This window comes from Crocodylus siamensis, chromosome 4 (assembly GCF_052110815.1).
Source record: "Crocodylus siamensis isolate JL-2025a chromosome 4, ASM5211081v1, whole genome shotgun sequence".
Lineage (NCBI taxonomy): Eukaryota > Metazoa > Chordata > Crocodylia > Crocodylidae > Crocodylus > Crocodylus siamensis.
In genome coordinates, this window is record NC_143398.1 from 114,838,945 (window position 1) to 114,858,586 (window position 19,642).

General features: G+C 46.3%; 1 protein-coding gene across 3 annotated transcripts in view; it reads right to left on the reverse strand.

Annotated features, from left to right (window-relative positions):
* Window positions 1-19,642, reverse strand: part of ADA2 (adenosine deaminase 2) — a 68,855-nt gene that overhangs the window by 31,801 nt on the left and 17,412 nt on the right. Inside the window, exon 1 of one of the 3 annotated variants that reach the window (XM_090043458.1) lies at window positions 8,750-8,810. The exons of the other annotated variants lie outside the window; for them this stretch is intronic. The gene's annotated coding sequence lies outside the window, so the exon portion shown is untranslated. Of the gene's footprint in view, window positions 1-8,749; window positions 8,811-19,642 lie in introns of those variants that run through there. 3 annotated transcript variants of the gene reach the window in all.

Consider the following 19,642-nt stretch of genomic DNA (forward strand, 5'->3'; position numbering starts at 1 on the left):
AGAGACAGACTCCAAACAAGAGTTTTTGAGATATCACTAATACAAATGCCCAGTCTCTTACCTGCTATCCACAGGCAGAATTCGGTATTTGACAAATACCAGAGATAAGAGTCATATCCTTGGGAAAATCCCAGTTACTTTACTTACTACAGGCAATCAGAGCTCTGTTTTTAGGCCTCATTGGGAAGCCAGGCATGATCTTGTATAATACAGAAGATCAATATGGATTATGTAAGCAGCCTTTTTTTAAACCCAAGCATCTCTAATCCAGTTGTAATCCTTTGTGAAAAGTGGGTAGTATTGATTCTGGCTATGTAAAATACCACTCATGTAGACATACCTGAGCTAATTTACCTAGTGTAGGTACAGCTGGCAGTGTAGCTGTAGCAGTAGCATAGAATCATAGAATGAGGTTGGAAGGAACCTCAGGAGATCGTCTAGTCCACCCCCCTGCTCAAAATAGGAGCATCCCCAACTAGTTCAGGCCCTCAAAGCTTGCTATTAGCTCTGCTTCTCAGATAAGTCTTTCAGGCAAGGACTGAACCCTATCCTGCCATAGATACCCTGCTAGCAATACTTGAGCCAGCTAATTTAAAATTTGGGCAGGTAAGTTTACACAAGTGACAGTTGCACCATTGACTGCTATGTAGACATACCTTCCAAAACCATATTTGGCCCCCTTCCCTGTTGCACAGTAGAGTCTTATGAAGCTTTAAATAGCCAGTCACTGCAGTGTAGTGCTCTCAGTGAAGTACCTTTCCCTCGGTGTCATCCCTATATGCTGGCCTGACAGGCAGTTCTTGGCTTTGCTTTATTCTTTAGAATATCCTGCAAGATCTTTCTCTCATCTCCAACCTTCTCTTACAGAACCAACTTAGTGTAGCACAGCTCAGCCTGACAGTGTTGCACCACACAGCTTGCAGTGATCATCTGTGGCATACTTTTCTGGCTTATGGGACAATGCAGAAGTACGCTAGTGAAAATCAAGGCAGTGCTTGCAACATGAGCCAGTAGCAACCCTACTGAATTTCCTGTATGGACAACATGTTCTTTCTAATCCAGTTTTGAAAGCAGTTGTGCTAACCTACATTTTCAAAAGGAATTTAACTTTCTGATACTGCATTTTGACCGCTTGGTCTTTTAAAAACATCCTTGAATCAAAACATGGGGCACTCTGTTGATGCTGGTTTGAGCACATGAATGAGTTGGGAGACTAATGTTCTAGTCCTGGGTCTGTCACTGATATGCTATGTGACCTTGGGCACATTACTTAACCTCTCTGCTCTAGCTTCCTCCTCTGTAAAGTGGAGAGGCTTATTGATCTGCTCTACTAGACAGGGGCATTGTGAATGTTGCTAAGCTGTATAACAGTTTTGCTAAGAAACCCGTCACGGAGCAGGAGCCCACTATGTCAGGTGCTGTACAAATACGGAACAAAGAGAGTTTACAATCTAGGATTAGTTAGCAAATTCTGTAAAAACACCTTGAATAAGTAAATGGTGTAAGCAAGTGCTCAGCACTACCATTTATTTTTAAAGAAGGACTGGCCTAGGACACTTGGAATGATTAAAGCATCCCCACTGGCTGGGTAAATAACCTATGCTTTTGGCTGGCTGGGCACAATGTTTATTTGTGTCCAGCCAGGCAAAAATATCAGCCATTTACCAGACAAGCAAAGAGGTCAATGGAAATCTGTGGTAGGGAGATGGCAGGTCTGCTGTAGCCTGAGCTTGCAGTGTATAGCATCCTGGTCTGCACCCCTGCCAGTTTGCCCCCTGAGATACTCCATCTATGCACATAAACTCACCCTCCAGCTGCCCTTTCAGCTATCCCCAGCTGCTGCTGTACCCACCTGATGACATTAAAAAAAAAAGAAATCTTGGAGCTACAAGGACTGGAATCTGATAATGAAGAGCGAGGGAAGGAGCTAAGCTCTCAGGTTAACAATTAATCAGACAGAGAGGAAAGCTACTGCTTTGTAATCATTGCCTGACTCCCAAGTATAATAGCTGTGAATTCCTGTGACCACCATCTGAGACAAGGTGCTTTGGGCTATTCCGAGGGTGCTGGGGAAAATTCAAATCAGCCTTGCTCACGCAGCAAGTCTGCAAGCTCCAAGCTCCCAGCAGCAGATCAGCGTTAGCGCTGCGTAACAAGTGGAATCAGCCATCCTCGCCAGCAGCAGCCAGGCTGTCATTGTGCTTCTCCTGAGCCCCGCTTTCATTTCAAGTCAGTCAGTCAAACTGCACGGTTCCCTTCCTCCATGGCTATTCTTTGCTTCTGCAACCCCAGCCTTGGAGCTACAGAAATAGAAAGGACAAAACAACGAAAAGCAGGATACATGAATACTGAGCAACAGAGGGCCCAGCTTTGCAAGGTGCTGAATGCCCTCCATTCTCAGGAAGTGAGGGTCCTTGGCACTCTGGAGTAGCGGCTCTGCTCCATGCAGGACCAGGTCCCAACCTGTTTCCAAGGCTTCTGCACGAGGCGCCTAAAGAACATTAGCAGGGCCTCAAGTTAATTATCTGTCTTCTCTTGCTGAGCTAGTCTTGCTTGGGCAGTAAAAAGAATGCAAATGGGTTAACAGACCATGTTTACCACCACCCGCACTTAGATACATCCAGGGTGACCAAGCATCACTTTCCTGTTCAAGGTCTTACTCTAGGGAAGGAGAAAACAGGTGAATTCTCTACTGTCCATAGGGGAATTTGTCCTGCTAGTTGTCACACCACGGCCTGTATTCTTCCTCCCTAGTCCCTCTCCCTTTCCAAACAGGCATTTATCCTTCTTAGAGCTTATGCTAGATATATTGTAGCTTTGTAAAAGCTGAATGATTCTGAGGGGTCTCTTCCTGAATTTTACCCGCTTTTATGCTGCAGCTTTATCCTCCACATGAGATGGGACGCAAGAGTGAGGAAGAAGCTTGAGTCCAGTCTGCATGATAAAATTAACTGTGCTGGGGAGGGAAGGAGTCCAAAGTTACATCATGATCATAATTTCATAGTTTCATAGTTTCTAGGGTCAAAAGGGACCTGAGCAGATCATCAAGTCCAACCCCCTGCCATGGGCAGGAAAAAGTACTGGGGTCAAACGACCCCAGCAAGGTGTTCGTCTAGCCTTGTCTTAAAGACCCCCAGGGTAGGAGCCAGCATCACTTCACTTGGAAGTTGGTTCCAGATCCTAGCCACCCTGACCATGAAGTAGCACCTCCTCATATCTAGCCTAAATCTACCCTCTGCCAGCTTGTGACCATTATTCCTGGTCACTCCTGGTAGTGCTCGGGGGAACACAGACTTCCCCAATGCCTGCTGGGCCCCTCTGACTAGTTTGTAACAGGCCACTAGATCCCCCCCTCAGCCTTCTCTTGTGGAGGCTGAACAAGTTCAGGTCCCGTAGCCTCTCCTCGTAGGGCCTGCCCTGCTGCTCCCCAATCATGCGAGTGGCCCTCCTCTGGACTCTCTCCATGTTGTCCACATCCCTCCTGAAGTGCAGCGCCCAGAACTGGACGCAGTACTCCAGCTGCGGCCTGACCAGTGCCGCATAAAGGGGGAGTATCACCTCCTTGGACCTGCTCGAGATGCATCTGTGGAAGCATGACAAGGTAAGGTTGGCCTTCCTTACTGCCTCTCCACACTGCCGGCCCATGTTCATCTTGCAGTCAATGATGACTCCAAGATCCTTTTCTGCCTCTGCACTGATGAGGAGGGAGTTCCCAGCCTGTAGGTATGGTGCTGGTTCTTCCTCCCCAGATGCATCACCTTGCACTTGTCAGTGTTGAATCCCATCCTGTTCTCATCCACCCACCCCTGTAACTTGTCTAGGTCTGATTGCAGCCTATTCCTCCCTTCTAGCATGCCCACATCCCTCCACATCTTAGTGTCATCAGCAAATTTGAACAGGGTGCTTTTTACCCCCTTGTCCAAGTCACTGATAAAGATGTTGAACAGTGCGGGCCCGAGGACTGAGTCCTGGGGGACCCCACTGCCCACATCCCTCCAGGTCCAAAATGACCCATCCACTACCACTCTCTGGGTGTGGCCTTCCAACCAGTTGGTGACCCATTTGACTGCGTAGGTGTCAACACCACAGTCCCCCCAGGTTTTAATGAGAACAGGGTGAGAGACGGTGTCAAAGGCCTTCAGAAAGTCCAGAAAGACTACGTCCACTGCTAGCCCTGTGTCTAAGGATTTGGTGACCTGGTCGCAGAAGGCCACCAGGTTGGTCTGACAAGACCTGCCTCTAATGAACCCGTGTTGATTACCCCTAAGCATAATCTCCCCTGCTGGCCCCTTGTGGACATGCGCCAGGATAATTCTCTCAAAAAGCATACCCAGGATCGAGGTAAGACTAACTGGCCTACAGTTTCCTGGGTCCACCTTCCTCCCCTTTTTGAAGATGGCAACCACATTGGCCCTTTTCCAGTCCTCTGGCACCACTCCAGAGCACCACAAGTGCTTGTAAGGCTGTGCCAGGGGTCCCGTAATGACCTCCACTAATTCCCTCAGCACTCTGGGGTGGAGATTGTCTGGACCGGCTGATTTAAATACATCCAGTCCCTCCAGAAGTTCCCTAACTAGATGCTCATTGCCCCTTGTCCTGGGTGCGCCTCCTCTGGAGCCTGCGGGGGGTCCCGGAGGGGGGGGGTGACCCAGTCCCTCTTCAGAAAAATTGAGGCAAAGAAATTGTTAAATAGGTTAGCTTTCTCATCTAGTGAGATGACCAGATTTCCTCGTGGGCCTTGCAGAGGCCCCACATTACCCAGTACCTTCTTTTTACCCCCTATGTATTTAAAAAATGATTTCTTGTTATCCTTGATCTGGGCATCTCTGCCTTGGCCTTCCTAACAGTCCCCCTACAGCCCTGAGCAACTGAGGTATAGTCCTCTCTGGTGATGGCCCCTCCTTTCCATTGGGTGTGCGCCTCCTTTTTAGCTAGGAGATGTTCCAGTATGCTTTTGGTGAGCCATAGGGGCTTTTGCACACTCTTGCCCCCTTTGATCCATGTTGGGATTACCTCCCTTTGGACTTGGAGGATCGTCAATCAAGTTTCCATTATGTAGGGGAAACGCTACCTAACGCAACCCTACTGAGGCATTGTTAGCCTCAGGTTAGCCTTCTGATGTGTGCGGTGACATGATGTGAATAGACACTGGATATGTTTATGCTGTAGCTTGTGTAAATGTATCTGGCTCTATACTAGGTCAGGGACTGCAAGCACTAGTGTAACTGAAGGGAGGGCTACTGGGCAAAAATAGCTGCCAGGCTCGCTGCACTACCAGCAGCACCAGTGGTGCTCCATGCATCACTGCCTGGGACACAGAGCTGCCCTGCTATGCCTTTTACAGCAAGCAGGGTAACTGGCAATCTTGGGCTTCATACAGACTAATTGCCCAAATATTTCCCCACCTTCTTGGGTGGGTTTTGCAGGCAGAGCAATGGTACTAACATGTACTTTAGCAAGCTACTTTAAAAGTCATTGCTCTGCTGTTGACACTGCAATGCAGCTTCATCTGCTTTGCAACCATGATGCTGTTTTGTAAACAACCACACATGCAGCAGTCATCACACTGTAGATGTACCCACTGTACAGCTGTCTAGCTGTTTTATGTGACTTGGAAAATGGAGTTCCTAACCTCTCAGGATCATTGTGTTCAATGAATGTTGACAGATAGCTTTTTGCAAAAGCAGAGCTGTGAATCCCAGCAGTGGTAGTAATATTCTTTGCCTTTTTTTTTTTCCACCCTCTCCACCCAAACGCTGGGTAGTTTCAGATCCTTTTTCTTCACTTTTTGTTAGGTTGTGCTAATATGCAGTGCAGAGGGCACGTGTGCACTGCCTCAGGATCACGTGATGCATGTGTAGAAACAGATGTGATGTAGTTGCCTTTGAGCCTGTCCCTTAGATTTATCTCCAGTGGCACCTCAAGGCTATGATTTTGCCTTTCAGCTTTCCCCATCTTTGCTACCATCAGGTGCAGCATTAGCATGCACAGAAATCCAAGCTTTCCCTGGTGTGTTAGCAGCCACCATGTTGTCTAATCTTTATCAAAGCAGGCATAGATGTGAGAGAAGGAAATCTGATACAAGACCCACACTAGTGGCCCCTCCCATTTACAGCAGCAATAATATTTTTAAGGAAAACATTTTAAGGAGTATACAAGACTCATCAGTCCTTCAACAGTGTTTTGTTCTGCTTGCATGGCTGGGAACCACCTACATCATAACCAACATCAATATGGCATAGTTACCCTAGGCCTAGGCATGCATGCAACACAAAACTGTAAGATGCACAACCATATAATGCACCAGTTATAGCAGGTACACTTTATAGATAGAACTGCGCACATACACACAAAAAAATCTTTCTTAAATACTAGATGCAAATCCTCCTTGGACGTGTATGTATTATGAATTTGGTTTGGTTTCTTTGAAAGCAAGTTCTTCTTGACTGTTTCCGCCCCTAGAAAAGGAAGGGCTGGATGTTACTGACACAGCTAGAAATGCAATATCATCTGCTTTGCAATTGTGAGGTTGTTTTGTGAAGTTTCACTACCTGGAAGTAGGATTCTGCCAAAGTGAAGCAAATGAATGCATAAACTGCCTATGCTAGAAATAACACTGTTTGAACAGACCTGATACCACTTTATACTAATGCAACTAACTCTAATGACTTTAGCAGAGAGTCTCCTAATTTACACAGGTGCAAACTGGACCAGAAACAGGTGCATCCTGTAAGTCAGAGGTGGGCAATTATTTGGACATAAAAGAGTTTTGGTGAGCTGTCACAGACCAGGTCAGCATCAGTATGGCTGCCCCCCACGTCCCGGCAAAACAGCTCACCAAAACTCCCTAAGTGTCTCTGTTCCACACTCGGCTGAGCAGCTGGGATGGGACCATGGGCGGAGAACAGCATCCAGGAACAGGATGAACAGGCAGGGCTGGGGCTGGGATTGTGGGGCGGTGACAGCACAGGGCTGGAGCCATGGCAAAGCCACAGTCTGCTCCCCACACACCCCTGCAACTGGCACCAGTTCTGTGGGCGGAGGTGTGTGGGAGGTGGATCGTGGCTCTGCCCCAGCCTCAGCCCTATGCTGTCACCGCCTCATGATCCCACCCCGTGATCCAGGCCTCCCCCTCCTGTCCCGCTCCTGAACCCTGCTCCCCATCCATGCATAGCCCCATCCCATCCACTCTGCCGCATGCCCTGCCTGTCCAGGTCTGCCCCTAGTGGATAGGCAGGCTAGGGTGCCTGGGCAGTGGGGCTGGGTCCAGTGGTGGCAGCAGCCAGAAGGAGCCACTGCTGCCAGGGCTGCCAGGAAGCGAGTCCAGCTGCTGCGCCACTCTAGCCCTGCTGCACGTGAGGGTGGCAGGACCAGCCACATGCACCACAACCTAGGCTGCCAGCTCAGCTCGATGTGACCAAGGGACCTGCCATGAGCCAAACAAAATCCCCTCGGTGGACCGGATTCAGCCCACTCTTGCTCTAAATAGTATTCAGGCCTCACTCCAGGTGCCAAAGGTATCAGCAATGACAGGAGTACTTGATTAACAGCACTCATGAAAATTCACCAGTAGCCTTGCTAGAGTCTCCTTTTCTCTTCCTCAGCATTAAGATGGAGATTTTTTCAAAACACATTGATAAGGCAAAATGCACAGCTTGTGTGCATTCAAAGACTTTGGTCTAGAAGTTTCCAGACTAAATAATTGCCACAACAGGAACTTTTTAGGACTGGGAAGGTCAGGTTTAACATGTCTACAACAAACCAAAAGCAGCCCTAAAGACTACATAGATGAAGGTGGACCACTGCATATTGGAGCCTGTAGCCCCCACTAGCAACAGCAATGCCAATGTGTGGGGTAACACAACAGGCTCCATCCAGCCTTCAGGCCTGTTCTAGCCACCCTAAAAGCATGACTCGGTTCAGTGAAGAAACGCCCTAATTGCTAAGCAGAGTGACCTTTTGCCAGTCAGGGTACCCCTTTGTGCTCCAAGCCCACCAAGCTCCCTAGCAGCTTATCAATTCCTATACATGTAACAGAAGTTAATCATTGAAGTTGGAGGAAGCACACTTAAAAATCAACATTTGCTATATTGAGCAGCCAGAACAAGGCTGGCTTGTTGAAATTACCTTGTAATTAAAACATAATAAAAACTGGCATTTATTGATGAGTTATATTATCCTTGTCTAAAACCATTTAAACAAATTAAACCCCTTCTCAGTGTTTTCCTATAGTGTTAGACATGCTAAGGCATGAGCAACATCAATAATGTTAGCTACATTGCCTCTTTGTTATTGAAAAAGGAAAGCTTTGCTTGGCATAGCTTTAGACAATAAAATGGCACCTACTGCCCTATGGCAGAGCCCCTGCTGGTGAGCCCCAAAAGATATTGCCACAGTACTTGCGTGGACCTATAAAGCATGCTTCTGAGAGCATTGCTGTCCCACCCCAGGGGACCTGGCCAAGGTATTTGTATAAGTCCATGGAAATATATGTCCCAGAAACCACTGCTAGGACCTCTGGCACCCAGCAGGTGATGCTTCCAGGGTACTTGCATGGCCATATCCCAGTGCATGCTTCGAGATAACCCTAACCTGACCCCCTTCCATACACATCACAGCCCCTATAAGGGCAGGCACATGAGGAACCCTATAGGAGCATGCCCTACTATCTGCCCCAGGGAGCGCAGACAAGGCTAGGGCCTCTGTCCCAGGTGGATTGTTCTCTGGTTGTTTTGTGATGGTTACAAACCTGTAAGGCAGAAAGAGTGATAGGCCCTGAGCTCCTTTCTTCCTTCTCCCAGCTGCTTCTGTCTCTCTCAGGCCGCACAACAGCTGAGCAGATAAACAAGTCACCACCTGCTCCCACCTCTAGTCCCACCCCTCTGAATCTGATATGTCTCCACCCCATGCCCAAAGCTCTGCCCTTTCCCCTGCACTTTCCTAAGGTACAGTTCCTTGTAATAGCAGCTGCTCACTTGCCCTCCCCATTACTGAAACCAGAAGCACTTTCTGAAGAAGTAATGGGGAATGTCTGTCGTTGTAGGAAGCAGACATCTGGAAGCCGAACTTAGTTTGTGCTCAAACTTAAGAAAATCCTGTTTTGCAATACCAGAGCAAATTCTGAACTGCCTGGCATTTCTGCCCCATCTGCCTGCATAACTGGGCAAGAAGGTTAATGCTACGTGTGGGCAAAAGATTAAAGCTAAAGCAGGAGGGGGGGAGTATGGAGCACAGTATGGAAACAGAGGTACCCAGTTCACTATAGAGCAAGTAGTGTTTAGCCAGCATTGTAAAGCACTGAACCCTGCAGCTGATAAATTGTACAAAAAAGGATAAGTATATGATTATTATTTATACTTACAACTTTTCTTCTCTCATAATCATGCATTTACATTTCACACTCTGGATATTATTGTCTCTTTCTGAATCCTGATAAACTCCTGGCCACAATTATACCTTGAAGCAGCAAGGCTACTTCCACTGGCTAGCTATGAATTCTCAGTGCCCAGGAGTTCTTTTTAGCTTCCCCTCACCTTATGTTTAGCAGACAGGAATAATTTTGTTGTGGTGTAGATAAAGCAATGTACAATATGGACAAGACAGACTGGGAGTTTCTGTTCTGTTTGTCTTGGAATACAAGAGCAAGAGAATGTTCCATGTAATTAAAAGGAGGATGTTTAAAATTGATGAAAGGAAATACTTTTTCTCATTACATTGTTCCCTCACTGTTGGAGGAAGTCCTTGAGGACAAGATTTAAAACTGATTAGACATATATATGGCTATCAAGAATAGCCAGAGTATCATCATTAATAACCATAAGGAACATTGAAGTGATGTTAAATCTCATGCATTAAGAGTTTAAGCCAGTTTCTAACGGGGGTAGATCAAGCTAAGGCCATGTGGGTATCAGGTTATCCTATGCCTGCTTACAGTAAGGATCTTGCCCTTTCCTTTGAAGTAGTTTGTGCTGGTCATTGGTGGAAGCAAGAGCTTGGCGTGGCCTAACCTAGAGTCTAGCCATTCCTGTGCTACTGCAATGGAGGGACAGGTTCATGCATATTCGGTTTATATATTTAAATAAAAACATACGAATTGCTATACTGAGTCAGACCAACAGCCCACTTATCCCAGTACTCTGTCTGTGACAGTGGCTGACATCAGATGCTTTGGAAGAAGGTGTAAGAAAGTATGCCATAGGCAGTTATAAGATAACCTTCCAACATGAAGAAATATCCTCTTAACCCCCAAATGTCAGAATCAGAATTAAGCTTTCAGCAGTCTTGTATATATTTTAACATGTGCTTTTTTGACTGTATGTATTTGTGTTATCTATACAAATATGAAATCCCTTTCTGAGTCCAGTTAAACTCTTGGCCTTCATCACATCACATGCATGTTTAGTTAGATCCGTGCAACCCTGGTAAAGACATAAGGTTGCAGAGGGGAAAGAAAGTTTTAAAATTATCTTGCAGAATGTTATGACTTAAAGCATGATACATAGGGAAGAAAGAACCTAACAAAGTTTCAGATCTCACTCTGAGTTTGGGGAGCTGCAAAGTACAAAAACATCATTTTAATAGTAAATTGAGGAAATGTACTTTGGAGCAGCTAAGAGACAAACATGGAATCCTACGAGTCCATTTTTTACAGACTCTGGACCTTGTTGTTCAGGACACTTAGCACGTGCTTTATCTGAGACTGGAGTGTAGTAAGCACTACCATGCTGTATTAAAAGTTAAAATATAGTTTAAGCAGTTGCATGATGATGCTTGCTAGTTTTAACCTGCTCTGGACAAGGCTGGAACTGGATGTGCCTCCTCCTCCCTCACCAACACTGACCCTGGCAGCAGGCAACACAACTTGCACATCCACCTGCGAGGACCTGCAACCCCCCCCAGACCCAGTGTCTTCCCCACTGTGTGCCCAGCACTGCTAAGCCTAGGAGTGCCTGTCCCTGGCAGGCTGAGACAAGCCAGGTCTCAGTAGCAGGTAGAAGGAGTCATACGGAATCAAACCAAGGAGAAGGTGCCACTCCTGCAGCTGGATCCAGGGGGCAAGCCTGCTGTTGGCAGTCTTGAACTGGCTCCAGTGCAGTGCTGGGGCTGGGACCAACAATCAGCTGACTGTCAGTCCCTGGGGTTGGGACCAACAAGTAGCTGATTGTCTAATTATACATCTACTTATTAATGTTCTGGTAGCACCAAAAGACTCATCCCTGCAAACTTTGCAAAGGAAACAAAAGGCAAGGAGTGGGGGAAAGGGAAACATAAAATATAAGCAAAGCGATGAGAGTGATTATTGGGGTTAATGCTATTACATATATCACATATACACTATAGTATACTTGCGTGTAATCTATACCAAGACACTCCACTGATCTATCATTACTTTTGCACCCCTTGCCTGCTTACTAATGTGAATTTCTTCTTTTACCTGTCTATTTTCTGTTTATTTTGTCATGTTGCCTCCCCCACCCCAAATATAATGTTTCAGTTTCTGCCAAGCAATGCAACTGCATTAGCCACTTATAAAACACTTGCTTCCCCACTGGGCAGGCTCTCTTCAGAACACAAGGCTAGAGATGGCAAGCATATCAGCTCCAGAGAGATTTCTCTCTCTCCAGTTAGTGGTACTCCCTGAGCTTTGCTGATGAAAGGCACAGATGTGTCTGCAGAGAAGCAGCTCTCAGTGCCTGCCCTGTTCCCCAGAGCCCTCTTCAGCCAGTTTGATGTCTAAGTGGAAGGGAAGAAAATAAGCTGACAGTAGGGTTACCACCCAGATGATTTTCTGAATTGATTAGCTGCTTTTTCACAGATCCTGTGGCCTTACAAATGGCGATCTCATTGGATCTCACAAGCCAAGTAATGACCTAGGGTAGGACAGCTCTAGAGAAAACCCAGCTGTAATGATGCGCTTCCTTCTTAGGAATAAAACAAAGAAAAAGCTGGGAGAAAACAACATTAAAGGAACTAAATAACAGCCAGTCTGAGGCAAGGGAGGTGCAGCCCACAACAGTCAGAAGCAAAATAACCACCTTAACGTTGCAGCTGTTTCTTTCCTCTAATTTGTATTTAAAAGATCAGCAAGGCAAGCGGGCTGGGAATGGCTGGCTAAGCATGCAGGGAAGGAGGCGGGGGTTGAATTCACAAGCCTCTGAATGAAAGACATGCTCAGCAGATGCCTTGTTTCAAAGATAGCTATGGTCTTGTTTGTTCTGTTAGGATAAGCATGATAGTGTAACAGACTAAGTCATTTTGGGGTACCATTTGCTTCACATACTTGAGAGTTCACAAGCATGCTATCACACTCAGGGACTGCATATTGTCACACCATTGGACACACACCCAAGAAGTGGTATTGGCGGCTCAGGGTATACCTTCACTGCAAAATTATAACCTGAGTGTTGTCCCAGCTCAAAAATTATTCATACATGAAACCCCTTAACTTGAGGGCAAGGTACTCTCAACTCAAACTGGATGGCCTGGCGGAAGGTAAAAGCTGGTATTTAAGCTAGTACAATTCATCAGTTGCTATGAAGGCCTCTCAGTCTTGTGGGCTCAGGCTAGCTCCAGTAGAGTCTTCCAGGCCCTTCTCACAATGCCCTGCGTGTGCCCAGAAAGGAGGAAGTTCCCCCACAATTCACAGAGAAAGAATTCACAGTTTGCTGCAGCACAAAGAACCAGGGATTATTTCCCCAACTTGTAAGTGGGCATGTGAATGAGTGTAATGCCCTGGGGGACACAGCAGCTTTGATGTTTTCTTACAGTGTGGCCACTATCACTTGAGCTAGGCTAACCTGAGAGGAGTAGAGAGGTAGTTAGCTATGGTAGTCTGAAGTTAGGCAGACAGCAATGCAGAATGGCACATTACAGACCAGTGGTCACCAACCAGTATATTTCGATCCACCAGTAGATCTCGGAGCCTCTTGGAGTCAATCTGAGGCTGGGGTGGGGAGCTGAGTCCCATCGTGCATGTACCTGCGTGCCCCAGCCCAGCCGGTCAGTCTGTGGGGTGGGGGCTAGATCAAGGCCCCTGAGGTGCAGTACCACTGTCCTGCAGAGGCAGGAGCAGGGGTAAATTGAGTGGGGCCCTGCCTGGGTGAGACTTACGTGCTGGGGAGGTATGCCCCCAAACAATTTTTTCTCTCTCTGCCTCAATCTGCCCCTTGCCCTCCCTCCCCAAAGACTTACCTGCTGGGCAGGGGGGAAGGGGTGGCAGCAGTGCACAGTAGATCTTGGGTTACTTTTAAATGCCAAAGGTGACCTCCTCCTTAAAAAGGTTGAAGACCTTTATAGAGTAATCCTGTGTATGCCAAGATTAACACATTCAGAGGCATGAGCTTTCTTAGGCTACAACCTACTTCATTAGATAGTATGAGTAGTAAAAGTTAATTTTGCTGTGAAGATATTCCCAGTAGGTGGCACTCTTTCTTCTACGTACAATGTGGAACAGTGGCCCTCACAACATTAGCCCCTTGCTTCTTGAGGTGTGGTCTTTTGCAAGAGAGAAAACCAGCTACCAACTGTTTGAAATTCAGTCCTTTCTGAAACCAGGGAAGCTTCAGTGGTAGGGTCCTGAGTATATTCCAATTCTGCAAGGATTGGTAGAGAGGCAGCATGCTCCAGGGGACAGGGCACGTGATTATGGTGCTATAGACCCAATACCTATGTCTGGCTCTGCCAATGAGCTACTGTACTGTGGGACCTTGGGCAAGTGTCTTCACCCTGTGTGTGTTTTGATTAGTTACGCTCTGAGCTCTCTGGCATAGGGGCTGTCTCTTGTACATAGAGTTGGGGTCTCTAGGTGCTACTGCAGCACTGCTACTACTGGTGGTTACATTACAGTTTCCTAAATTTCTTCCGCCATTTTCATTACGGATCAATCCTCCCTCACTTCTATTAAACAGTGGCCCTATTCCAACCATGAGGCAGTTGCCTTTCCAATAGTACATTATTTCTGGGTATGTGTGTGAACGTGCTTTGGGATCAATAAGGATCTTGTGTGGATGATGATTCTAACACTGTTCTGAAGTAACATGGGCTTATGAACATGAGTTTCACAAAGAATCATCCTTAGCCATACTGACAGATGCGTGAACACAGGCCTTCCACAGGGTGTTGCACCAGGATGCTACAGTGATTGGTATTTGTTACAAGAATGTAAATGAGGTAAGCTTTGAGTGGAGGCAGGACCTATGCTTTTCTCTACACTAATTTACACTGAACATTGAAAATCCAGATGTGGAGGGAAGCACGTGGCCCTGACTTCCTGTTCTTTCACTCCTGCCTCCATGTGGTCTCATTCTGAGGCCCTAGATTAAGGACAATCTGGTGGCTAAGAAATCTCTTCTTATTGCCTTTCCCCATCTGTACTCTGCTGCTCCTGCCAGAGGTTTTATTGGACAAAAAATCCTGGAAATAAAAACCCACACACTATTCCCTCTGCAAAAGTCTCCCCACCCCCAGCACAGCAGTATGCTGCTTTCAGCTCTTCTAATTAGCTAAGCAAGCAGTGCTCATTAGCCCCACCTGAGTCACTCAACTACTGAGAAGGAAGAGTATTAACCCCCAAGTGGCCATGTAGCTCCACAATAAATAGGTGAATAAAAGAACTCCCCTTAGCTGCCTGTACTGTCAGTACGCAGTACCAAATAATAACAACCCTACTGACCTTGCAGTCTGGGGTCAGGTCTGCATTACACATTTCTATCACCCCAGCTGTGTTGATCAGGAGCATGGCGGGGTGTGATCCCTGACCAACACAGCTGGTGGCGGCACCAAAAAAATTAGTTCTTTGTTTGTGTAGTTTGTTTTACTCCTGGGCAGAAGAATTTTACTCCATGGGTGTAAATTGTAGGTCTTCTGGCATAGCTGTGTCCACACTAGGAGTGCTTTGCTGGTATAATAGGTTCGTATTGCTCACTGGTCAAGTGCTTCTACTGTAAATACAGGCTCAGACATCTACACAATACAGATCACCAGTTCTCTGAGGTTCCCTACTATTCCCCCTACTTCCTTAACATTTTTCTAACTTCTGTACCCTTGCACTAGGATGCAACCCTGACACAGAGTAGTAGGAAGAGGTTGGCGCACACGGAATGAATGGGCATCAAACCTACTCTTTGCATTATTACAGATGTCACGGTGGACGTAGCCTTTCTGGACTTTAGGAAGGCCTTCGACACTATCTTTCACCCCATTCTCATTAAGAAATTAAGTGACTGTGGTGGCAATGCCTACACAGTGAGATAGCTTGCAAATTGGCTGGAGGGCCGCACCCAGAGAATGGTGGTGGACAGGTCTTTTTTGACCTGGAGGGATGTGGGCAGGGCTCAGTCCTCGGCCCGCACTGTTCAACATCTTAATCAATGGCTTGGACGAGGGGGTGAAAAGCACCTTGTTCAAATTTGCAGATGACACTAAGATGTGGGGAGAAGTGGGCACGCTGGAGGAGAGGGACAGGCTGCAACTAGATCTAGACAGGTTACAGGGGTGGGCAGATGAGAACAGGATGGGATTCAACTCTGACAAGTGCAAGGTACTTCACCTAGGGAGGAAGAACTAGCAGCATACCTACAGGCTGAGGAACTCCCTTCTCATCAGCACAGAGGCAGAAAAGGATCTTGGTGTCATTATTGATTCCAAAATGAACATAGGCCATCAATGTGGGGACAAGGTCAGGGAGGTTAACCATACCTTGTCTTGCATCCACAGATGCATCACGAGCAGGTCCAAGGAGGTGATCCTCCCCCTCAATGCAACACTGGTCAGGCCGCAGCTGGAGTACTGCGTCCAGTTCTGAGCGTCACACTTCAGGAGGGATGTGGGCAGCATTGAGAGGGTCCAGAGGAGGGCCACTCACATGATCAGAGGGCAGCAAGGCAGGCCCTACAAGTGGAGGCTACAGGACCTGAACCTGTTCAACCTCCACAAGAGAAGGCTGAGAGGGGATCTGGTGGCCGTCTACAAACTAGTCAAGGGGGATCAGCAGGCTATGAGAGTCCCTGTTCCCCTGAGCACTACCCAGAGTAACGAGGAATAACAGCCATAAGCTGACTGAGAGTAGATTCAGGCTAGATATCAGGAGGTGCTACTTCACGGTCAGGGCAGCTAGAATCTGGAACCAACTTCCAAGGGAAGTGGTGTTTGCTCCTACCCTGGGGGTCTTCAAAAGGAAGCTAGATAATCACCTAGCCAGGGTCGTTTGACCCCAGCACTCTTTCCTGCCCATGGGAGGGGTTCGGACTTGATGATCTGCTCAGGTCCCTTCCGACCCTACCAACTGTGAAACTAGGAAACTAGGAAACTTCTCTCCCAACACACCACACCTTGCTCAGCTCAAGAGATTATTTCAATTGTTGTAGAACCAAAGGGTCTCAGCCAAGATCAGGAGCCCATTGTGCTAGAATAGATGCTGTATAAACATGGAAAGATCCAACCCTTGTTCCCAAGAACTCGCAGTTTCTGAGTAACAGGAAAGGCACACTAGGGCTGTATCAAAAATTATACAAAACAAAACCCCCCCCAAAAACAAAACAGAGCAGGAGAAGTATGGGATAGAAGGGGGATAGAAACAAGGTTATGTGGCTGCTTGCGTAGCTGAACATATGGCTTTTCTTCTAATACTCCATAAGGAAACTGGGGTTGATGCATGGAAGTAGATTGGCTGGAAAAGGAAGAGGCTCCAAGGACAGACAGCCATAGAGAGGAAGTGGACAACAAATATGGCTGCTAGAACTGATAAGTGAGGGGCCAGGGTAAGGAAAGAACAGCAGCCAATCCTAGAGCAGAAAAACCTGAATTAAAAAAGTTCCATTAATGTAATGATATCTCCTGGTTAGGTGGGGGTTGCAGAAGGGAACTGACCTACCCCATACCCCACTGGTCATTAGGGAGAGTCATGGGAACTTAGACCTTTTTATCTTCTAGACAGGAGAAAGGAAGACTAGAAGCTGTTGTTGGGACCTAGCTTTTGTGACAGCAGATGGGCATTACAGGATCATGAATGATACCAGATACACCAAAAGCCTGTATCCGGTTTCTAGTCCCTCCCTCTGTTCATGTCTAAAATTTGCTGGCAATCTCTGTTCATGTCCAAAAGCTGAAGTACAATTCAGTTCACTGAGGCAAGATAAATGAGACATCTGTGACAACTGCACAACAGAATCCTTTAAGTTAGGAAGTGGCTAGTGACTCTGAGAGAGCCCCTCATGACAGCTCTGGTGACCAGAAGAAGAATTTTTGCTTGTTAAGAAGAATTTTTCCAACTGTTTGAGTTGGTCTAATAAAAGATATCAGATTTACCCAATGAACCTTGTCTGCCTGGTAACCAGAGGCATCTGGTGACCAGTTCCACCCTGACTTTGATCCTAAATGCTGCAAAAGGAACAGAGTGACAGATGGAAATTGAGGGTCTGGTCCTTACCCTAGCAACCTTCAGTCTGTAGCCAAAATCAGCCAAAAAAATCCCTGCCTTTTCTTTAGCACTAAGAGGACGGGTCACACGTTTCTGCCTGAGCAGTTGACACACGCTCTGATCAGGTGTTTTTGACCTTTTACATTAAATTTGCTAACTGGAAAAGTTATTTCAGTCTGACTAAACAGAAAAAGTAATCCTAGGTCATTTAGGACTTTCCTTCATGCCGCAGATATACAGAATATCAAGGTAACACAGATATCTATCTATATAGATAGAGATATTCCTACTCTTCAAGCATAGGCTACTGCCACTTAAACCAAAAGAAAATATATCTTGTTAGCAATATAAAATCTATGACGCAGGGAACCAAGTCTGACTCAGTCCAGTAGGGAGCAGACACATCAAGTAGTTCATTGCTATCATTTGCATTTCTATATTACCTTCCCTCCAGGTGTCTCAGAGCATTTAACAAATACCAGTTAACAAAGCTGCACAGCTTCCTATGACAATATTGTCATCTCCATTTTACAAGCAAGGTACAGATCATTTTTCCTCATGCATCTAGCCTATAAATTCAGCCTGCTTTTCATTCTTTTTCACAGGTTTGTATTTCTCTCCGTTTGAATGAAGAAAATGCATTGGTTACTTTCTCTTTCCTGTAAAGTCAGTTTCACATTTTGCTAACCTTTTCTAGCTCAGTCTTCAAAGTCTTGTTTGCAAAGAGTGCAGGAGACTTTCTATCCAAGCCAAAGTCTGTCAGGTCATTTTATCTTTAATTCCATTGAGGCATTTGGACCATCAGACTTTGTAAAGCCTATTTGTGTTTGATGTTGTTGTTTCAGTGTTGAGCCTAATCTACTTTCTTCTTTAAGAAGAGCCATGTGTTCCTCAGAATAAAGAAGAATAATTGTAAAGAGAGATTATTTTGGAGAGGTGGGGGTACAGTAGTGACAACCTTCAGAAGTAGTATTTACATTAGGACTAGAGAGGAGACAAGTGATTTCAACATAAAAAAATCTTAAGAAAAGAAGACACCAAGTCAGAAAATGACTACAGTCAAGTTCCAAGACATTATTTATCATTATATATAGCTATAAGCTCTTAGAGCAGCTTTGCTCTTAGAGCTACTCCGCATTTGGCTAAAACAAGCAGGTTTTTGTCTGATTTTGGACTGGTAAAGCATCATTAGCTTTTTTCACCAGTCATGGTATGTTCTCTTTAAGAATTTGGGCAAACTACTAAGCAAACAATGGACACAAGGAGAAGCATATGATAAGTCTTAGGGCATATAAGACCCTCTTAAATTCACATTAACACATTAAGAACCTGAAGCCTAAGAGCCCATACTTCTGTTCTGGCTGAAGTATGTTTGCTGAGACAAAAAGCAGCATTAAAACACAGTTGTGTGTCATCCTACTCAGGATACAGATACAGACCTGTTTGACCTGGAGGAAATCAAACCAGTGTGTGAGCTTCTCAGACATACACTCAGTGGCTCACTATTGTGGCCTCTGAGAAGTGAAACACAGCAACACTCCACCTATATGCCTTACTCCACAGACTTCTATTACCAGGGATACCCCTATGCTAGAGGAATCCCTTGGTGCAGGGATGTCACACATGCAGCCCACAGGCCAAATCTGGGCACAGATCTGTTTCATCTAGCCCACTGGTAGTCTGGTGGGCTACTGGAAATTGTGAGGTATAACCTGCCACAGAATTTAAGGTCCCTGGACCTTGATGGACATGGACATCAGCAGCAGCCCCTGGACCCAGGCCACTGCCTGTCCCCAGACCTCTGCTGTTGCTTGAACATGGCTCTGCATGGCTGCCTGAATGTGTTCCCACCACAGTTGCTACTGGTCCTAAGGATCTGGCCTGCGATGAGCCCCCATGGTCTCAATCTGGCCTGGAGCCAGGGGGTGTGTTTGACATCCCTGCACTAATGGATGGATTCACTCAGTAAGTAGCACAGGGGTGTAAAAGGGTGCGTCTTGAACCTTCTGAAGAAATGGTGGTCCTAAACAAACCCTTCTCTATAGTCTTGGAGAGATAAGCAGCCAGTCACTGAAGATATGTCCACGCAGCCAAATGAAGGTGGGGTTATGTCATAGCTAGGCAATAAGACACTGGTTTTAATCTAGATTGCATCATAACTCCTGTTACCCCCATGTTATAGCATGGAGTCTGGCATAGGCTAGTAACCTAAGTATGTATCTTGGG